Raw genomic sequence first — 9,001 nt, forward strand, 5'->3', positions numbered from 1 at the left:
TTGCCTCATTAGCCATCTAGTCAGCAACCACATTTCCCTTACAGTAAACATGTGACACATAGACCCTCTTAAAGGTAAGAAAATTTTCTTTTGTTTCCTCCATCATACTCTTTATACTCTAGGACAGAGGGTATTTACCCCTAAGGAATTTAATAAAATTATTTGAATTCCCCTCAAGCCATAAGCTTTTCACCCCAACCTCTTTAGCCAGCTTAGTTATTTGGAGGATAATATAAGCTTCCACACAATGATTAGTTTGGTGTCCCAGGGGAAATTAACCACTACTATTCCATACCCATGACTGTTTCTGATCATCCCTCCACTTCCCACTACTCCTGGGTTACCTTTGGTTGCACCATCAAAGTTAGCTTTATGCCATCCCTCTGAGGGTAAAGACCAATGACATTCCTTTCTTCTTTTATGAGTATCATTACTGCTGCCATTTTCACTTTTAAATAAGTTAGATCCTTTCATAAACATATAATTTTCCAAAAGGGCATTTGTTAAATTTTACTAGAAACAACATTAGTAGGGAGGCTAGCATCCTTGAAGATACTATTATTGTGTTCCTTTCAAATACCCCATCTAAAATGAGGCAAAGACCATTTAATTATAGCTTGAAGCCCTAATCCTTTCCAAGAGTAATCCCACCACCTAAAGAATTCAATAGTCACAATAGGAACAAACCAACTCAACCAAAGGCTTGACTGAAAATAGACCACACCTCTCTAGTAAGGGAACAATGTATAAACATGTGATCCACAAAATCAGCTTGGTTTTTGCGAAGGACACATATATTAGGAATAGAATGACCCCTTCTACTAAGATTTCCTATGGTTAGTATCTCATTCTAGGGTAAAAGCTAGACGAAAACATTAAATTTTGGGATAAGACTAGGGAACTAGGCCTTAGCCTAGTTCGGTCTTAGGTCTCACCTCATTATAGCTTGGTACCTCAAAGATATCAAATAAATACCATCCGAGGTGTTCTTTTAAACAAGCTGGTCCTAATCATCATTCAAATCCATAGAGTGGAGAATAGTCATTAGAGGTTTTAGGTCCCCAGATATTGAAGAAAGATCCCTCTAACCCTAGCATTATCTGTAATCACTAAAAAATCTACCAAACCTTTGGATGCAAATACAAGCCCATCTTTCATAATCAAGAATGTTGAGAAGAGGCCCTAGGATCAGCCAACTGTCTTGCCAAAAAAAGGTGTCATTCCCATTACAAACACTCCATTTTTCCCTACTGTCAGCTATCTCTCTAGCTTTTAAAATTTTGTTCCATATATTTGATCCATTGGGAATTGATCCTCCAAAGAGCAAGTGTCTAATTGAAGGTCTTTATAGGTATTTGTCTTCCATTATGTCTCTCTAGTCCCCCTTGTTGGATAAGATTATCCAAATCTATTTAGCTTGGAGAGCTTAATTGGAAGGTCTCAGTTTCCTTATACCCAACCCCCCATTTTACTTTGGTAGGCACACATTATCCCACACCACCAAGGGAGATCTCTTGTTGTCTTTTGACCCTGACGAAAGAAAATTACACTGGATCTTCTCCAAAAGATCAACATATAATTTGGTGATCCCATAGAGGCTCAGAGCATAAGTTGGGAGATTTAGAAGAGTATATTTGACCAACCGAGTCTTACTAGCTTGGCTAAGAGAGACTCCTTTCTAGCTAGCCAATTTTTTATTAAACCTATTAACTAGGCTATTCTAGAAAGAATCTAGGGGTTTTAGGCCCATGGGGAGACCCACATAAATTGAAGGGAGGCTTCCTAGTTCATAGCTCAAAATAGTAGCAATCTTCCTTTGTCTCACAACCAGAGTGTTAATGAAGAAAACAAACCTCTTATTCCAATTGATAAGCTTCCTCGAGCCCCTAGAGTAAGAGCTTAAGATCTTTTGCACCACCCTAGCTTCACCAATTGTGGCTTTCCATCTCATAATAGTGTCATCAACAAATTTTCATTGAGAGAAAATTAGGGGATCAGAAGGAGGTTTGATTCCCGACAAAGCTCCAAAATTTCTATTGACAAAAATCATCCTTCCAAGACACTCAGCCAAAATAATGAAAATAATGGGTGAGATCAGATCTCCTTGCCTGAGCTCTCTAGAGGGTTTGAAGAAAGAAGACGGGGAGCCATTGACCATAGTAGCCAAAGAGGTAGTAGTCACCAATTGGTTAATAATTTTGATGACCCTAGAATTAAACCCAAAATCTCTAAGAACTTTGAAAAGAAAGGACCAATCCACATTATCATAAGCTGTTGACAAGTCAAGCTTGAGGAGGAAACCTTCTCTCTTACCTTCTTACAAAGAGTGTATAACTTCATGGACAGTCATAATTGAATCCAAGATTTGTCACCTTGGGACAAAGTTAGATTGCTAAGGTGCTATTATGGAAGGTACGACCTTGATAATCCTTGAAGCCAACACATTGGAAATAATCTTGTAAAAAGAGTTGCATAGGCATATAGGTATAAATCGGTCCATAGAATTTTCCCCAACCACTTTCAGAATAAGCACCAAGAAAGTGCCATTAACCTCCTTGAGCAGACTCTTGGCACCAAAGAACTCTTGCACCACTTTGGTGACATCCTAGTGGACCATATTCGATAACATTTGAAAGAAAAAAGAAGTGAAACCATCTGGGCCTAGGGACTTGTTGGTACCAAGAGATAAGACAACCTTCTCAACTTCTAGATGGGAAGGGATAGCCTCAATCAAAGCATTTTCCTCTGGTTGATTAGAGATGGGATATTCAAAAGGATTTCTAGTTGATCTTGCTACACCAGTTTTGGATCTTGCAAAAGAAGATTAGTGAAGAAAGAAATAGCCTCAACTACTATTTCATTTTCCTCTTCTAGATCAACATCCCCCTACTTGATTTTGGAAATTCTTTTATGTACTCTATGTTTCATAGTAGAGGTGTGAAAGAACCTAGTACTTTGGTCCCCCTCTTTTAACTAGCCAACCATCAACCTTTGTTTCCAATAGGCCTTCTCTTGACTAATAACATTGTGAAGCTTAGTTAGAATAGATTTTTCTTCCTCCAACCTCTCTTCATTATACCCCTCCTTCTAAATGACATCTTGAATGACGTTGAGGTCCTCTAAGATTTGTGCTTTGGAGTGAAAAATGTTACACAAATCAGACTTGTTCCACTTCCTAATATTCAACTTTACATTTTTCAACTTCTTAGCACCCTTGAACACGACAGAGCCCTCTATGTGGATATTACACCATTCCAAGATACTAAGAGAAATATATGGGTGGGAGGTCCACATTCTCTCAAACTTAAAGGGGAAGTTACATTTGATATCAATGGGTCCAAGGTGAGAGAAATGGGAGAGTGATCTGATCTAGTCTAGGCCATTAAAGAAAGATTGCAATAGTTAGAATTCATCCAATATAAAGAAATAAGAGCCCTATCCAACCAAACTTGAATGCAATCTCTACCCACTCTCCAATTAGACCAAGTGTAAAGACCTCCCTGAAAATCAACGTCCAACATAACCAATTCATTGATAAAGTCAAAAAGGTCTTTCCTACTATCTAGATCAAAAGCTAGGCCCCCCTATTTTTCATCATCCCTTAAAGGGGTGTTGATATCCCCCATGATAATACAAGTAGCTGCTTTGAATATAGCTAAAACATTATTTATTTTAAGCCAATATTTCCTCCTTCCATTCTTAGTATTGGGAGCATATACATTCAAAAGATCTAGTATTCTTTATTTTTAATATTTCAACTTGAATGAGGAGAATATTACCTTCACCATATAAAACATGATACTTGAAAATAATGGAACTACAAAGAGTAAGAAAACCTCAAAGCCCCATCCAAATTCATAGCAAAGCCCACTAAACTTTCACTAAAAGAGATTCTTTCCACCACCTCCTTTCTCATTTTGGTTTCTTAAATAAGGATGAAATCTAGCCTATGGTCCTGTAACATATTTATTACTACCTCTTGTTTGTGGGCTCCATTTAGCCCTTGAATGTTCCAGGATATGACCTTCATTTCTTCTTTGATAGGTAGGTCTCTTGGATGATCTTTTGGCTCCCATCTGCTAGATTCCTTCTTGTCTCCTCTTTCCTATTTTGATTTTGACTGTTTCTCCCAAGAGTCTTAGGTTTTTCTCCAATGCCAGCCTTCATTCTACTTCTTGTTGCATCTAGTGAGACAAGGGAAGGGTCACAACTATTATTTTTCCTTCTAATAGTTGTCCATTCCCCCTAGCTTTCATATATACAAGTCACAAATAGATCCTCCATATGAGTAAGTTGACCCGACAAAGAGGATCGAACCAATTCCATGACTCTTGAGATCTTCTTGGGAGAGGACATACCTAGAAAAAGACTTCCAACTCTCATGGGATAGGTTTGCATGAATGAGCTGCCTCCACTCTCTCAACTAGGTTATTGGAATTGGGGACAATTGATATTTCCCCTGTAATTTTTGGGTTTAACATTGCTATACTTGAAATATCCCCTTGGATGGTTTCCCTCATTGGGCATGATTGCAATACGTTCTCTAAATCTTCTAGTTCTAAGACTAACCTTTGCTCCTCAGCCACAAGCATTTGTGATTCAACAACCTTAGTTTTGGTTCCAGTGGATTTTGCCCCAAGGACACCATTAACACTCAATGGCTAAGCACCCACCATTATCTCCTGGTGCTACTCCAAAGAAGATTCCTTATTAGTTTTTAACTTTATTTTCCAAAATTTCTCTCCCTCTTTGGAGCTATTGATTATTTCCTTTGTTATTGTCTTGACCTTACTTTTATTTTGAGACCGTTTGTGGCTTTCTCCTCCTAGATCCTAGGGAAAAGCTTAGCTACATGGCCGACCTTCTTGCATTGAAAGCAAACAAAGGGGACACTTTCATATTCTAGTTTCTGCATATGGGTACCCTATTTAGAGTGGAGATACACCACCTTTGACATATCTCTTCCCTCATTGACTCCAATACATATCCTTGCATAAGTTAACTGGCTTCTAGACACTGTGATAGAGTCTATGGGTAAGAGTTCCCCAAAAGATTTTCTTGTTCCATTAAAAACATCTTCATACCAAAACTCCATTGGAAGTTTAGGTAGATGAACCCAAACAAGAGCTTGAACAAAGAAAGAGTCATTGAGATCCAACTTTAAAGTCCATTTCTACAAGGCTAGAGTCGACCGTCCAAAGGACTAGGACCTACCACACATAATCCTTATAAGATCATCTATGCAAGAGAACTCAAAGTAGAGGAAACCCTTTCCATGGCTGCAATCTCCACATGCCCTTTTAGGTCCCATTTTTTTGTACATAGGTCCTCATAATGTCTATATTCAACCTTGGGCCTATGAACTTCCTAACCAGAGAGGATACCATAGAAGTGATCTTATGATCTACAAGGTCATTAGGGATTTCTATTGAATACTTCCCCTTATCTTTGTTTGAGATATCTTTTTATCTTTTAGAAGGAAGACTTACTTGTGGGCTTCATACCAAAGAGAGAAGATCAACATCCTTTTAAGCTTGAGTCTTGTACCTTCTGAGCAATTTGCGGGCCCAACATTGTCTATCCAAATTTCAAAGTCTCCTTCCCTGGGAACTTCCTTGATTCACGTGGGCCATCATTCCTAAAGGGAACAATATTATCAGGGCCCTCCTCCTCTTAGAAGGCAACTGACCCCTTCTCTACTCCATCCTAGATAGAACTGCCTAATGCAGAATTCACATTTTTGATCTCTCCTATTCTCGCTTCGACTTTTACTCCCTCGTTATGTGCCATTTAGATGGTTGTTAGGTGTGACCTTGTTAAAAGATTTAATCACCTAGTGAGTAGTGGCCTTGTTAGAGGTCTTTAAAAAATCCACTTAGAATGTCACCTTGATTAGAGGATTTACAATATGACCATTAGGTTAACCTTGATTAAAGGATTTTATTGCTATAGTGGTTAGAAAGAAACAACTAGGTTGATCTAATAGAATACAACTCATTTTTCTTGTTCAAATCTCCATGCACCTTATTCCTATTTCATTGACTAGTTTCCATCACATTTTCCACCTGTAATCTTCTTGGCAATACATCAAGCAATTACTCCTTGAAAAACTTCTCACTTTTCCTCTGCAACTCTATTCTTTACTGATTATTTACAAATTTGTCTATCCAAAAACAACTTAAAACATGTCTTATTCCTCCTTAAATAGGTACCTTTGATCTTTTTCCACTTTAACATAATTGTAGATCTTAGGGTTTGATTAGATTCATTGAATCTATCCATCATTTTGTCCTTTTCCTTCTTCTCTTGGAAATTTTGGAAAATTCTCATTAAATCGATGCTTAGATCACTTAACAAACTCAATTAATGCATTAAATACACTAGCTCATCAATCCTTATCTTTCATATGTTTTGATTGATTCAAAAATTTAACTATGTCAGCCTCAAATCTTGATTCTTTCACAAACTATTAATTGGCTAACACTCAATCATCACTATGTTCTTTAGCTTAGTCATCACTATGTGGCTCAATATTTACTGTTTTATCTTGATTAGCTTACACTAGCTTTCTCATCCTTCACTACACTAGGTCTCTTCTTCATTTTTCCTTCATTTCTCTTGGTTGCAACTATCACTTGACTAATATTGTTTTGCTTAGCGATTAATTAAGTTCCTTAATCTTCTACTACAACTTCTTCATTGACCAAGTAAATTGTCACTTGACAATGCTTAACTTCTTGACTTGTATCAACTCATATTTCTTCTTCACTTAATATGATGATCAAACAACATATTATCTTATCAAATATCAACTAATCAAGTGTTTATTATAGTTCAAACATACTTACTCTTCTATACGCAATAACTTCACTAAATCATCTAGTTATCTCTCTTTTCAAGTTCTCTTCATCAATCAAATTGATATGGTGTCACTTTACATTGTTAGAAAATGTCTTACCAGTAAGGTTTTTCATCAATGACAAAAATTATTTCAAATGTAGTTTCCAACAAAACCAATGACACAATCCCCCCCACCAAATAACAAACTTGAACACAATTTGCCACCCCCTCAACACAATTTTCTACTACCTCAAGACAATAATCTCTCTTACCAATCATTCTTGAACCCTTAGTCTTTAAAGAAGTCATATGCAAAAATCTATACTAATTTATGGGTTTCCATAACACCTATTTCAATATCCCTTTATTGCACCTTTTCTCTTCCACATTGAATTACATTGTTAAAAACACGGAGAAGCTTAAAGTACAACATAATGTTGTAGTTTTGTGGTGCAAGTCCATGCGTGTCAAATATGATGATCGACTCAACTATGATAGGGTATCTAAAGATGACATAGAAGCCTTTTATGAATCTAAAAGATGGATCAAAAGTGGACCCTAAAGGTATCAAGTTTTTTATCAAATGGTGTAATGTGTGAACACTTCTAGGATCATTGGTGGATTTTTTTTGATAGACCATTCCACAAAAATTTCAAGGCCCCATTCTATTTTATAGAAAAAATATATTTAGAATTTTTGCTTGGTCACAAAGTTAAGTATTGGAGCATGAGACAAAATTAGGGTGTAGATAAATGAACTCCTTAGGATAGGCCATGGGAACATCAAGTAAAATCATGAGATTATGTCCCCCCCATTGGCATTTCACTCCCCCCTTTAGTGTAACATCCAAATATTATTATAGAGGTTGACTCATAGACTATTAAGGAATTTACACCTTGAGTGATCTATTGGTTAGGTAGATTGTAACATTGTTTCTTCCTCATGTTGATGATTTCTTACCTTTGACATCCTCTATGAGTTCACATGTATGTGTACTTAAGGTACTTTCTTTGTTTTGGTGTAAAAATTTTAACTAGGGGTTGGGCTACTTGGAGAATGATTTCTAGAAGGGGTTTTGTTGATATTAGGTTTCTTTAGAATGCAATGTGGTGAATTCAATTGCTAGGGTTTAAATCCCCAAATTTGGCTAGAAGATCTACATTTTTAAGGTTAGGGAAGTTTTTGCAAGGCCACCATTTTCAACCAATTTTGACTCAGATCTAGTAAGACCTATTAAGGATTTTCTTCCATCCTTGTAATCAAAGGGAATTTTTCTAATTCTTGACTTAAAAAACTCTTCCTAGAAGTAAATACCCAAGCTTATACTCTTCTACTCTACCTCTAATTCTTACACTCCAAAAGTCATTGCTTAGTTTTGGAGTGCCAATTATAAAATTTGCTCTCCCAAGTTGATATCAATATTTAACCTTATTTAATTATTAATAAAAAATAGAATAGAATATATTTTATATTATTTATTAATTTAGAAATATATATAAAATTTAGTAATACTCAGTTACATTGGCCAACTAAATTACAAGTTATCTTTCACTTAGCATTAACTACAACAATATCTATTATAACTAGCCTTTGATATTGTTGGGTACATAATTTAATAAATTTATTTAAAATACAATTAAATTACAATATCATATAGTGAGATGTACACTAAAAAAAATTCAATGTCTTACATACATGTAGAAAATAGTCAAATGAACTAACAAAGAATTGTTTAACTTAACAACTTGTTTTCTACATGTTTCTTTATAACATTTAGTTTTAATTGTGTAAACACTTTTATCTATGGAAATTTTGGATCATATAATGTCATAGACATTTTGGATCATGTTCCATCATCCATCATAAAAATGAGTAGCCTTTTTATCAACAGGTCCATGAATTTAGTGATAAGATTTTTTCAAGGAGCAAAGTTGTTATATGAGAAACTTATGCAAATGCAAATAATTTTTTAAGAAGAAAACATTTATCTTTTTAATTTTTTTTTTCAATTGTGAAACTTTAAGAAAAAAAATAAACCAAGCCTTAAATATTTTACATTTTTAATATTATTATTTTTAAACCATTCTTCACACATTTTTTAAACTTATGCCATAAAATAATCTTAATAATTTATTAAAAAATGTTTTTGATTATTTTGCTA

Source organism: Cupressus sempervirens, chromosome 7 (genome assembly GCF_028749045.1).
Source record: "Cupressus sempervirens isolate cs-2001-9-10 chromosome 7, ASM2874904v1, whole genome shotgun sequence".
Lineage (NCBI taxonomy): Eukaryota > Viridiplantae > Streptophyta > Pinopsida > Cupressales > Cupressaceae > Cupressus > Cupressus sempervirens.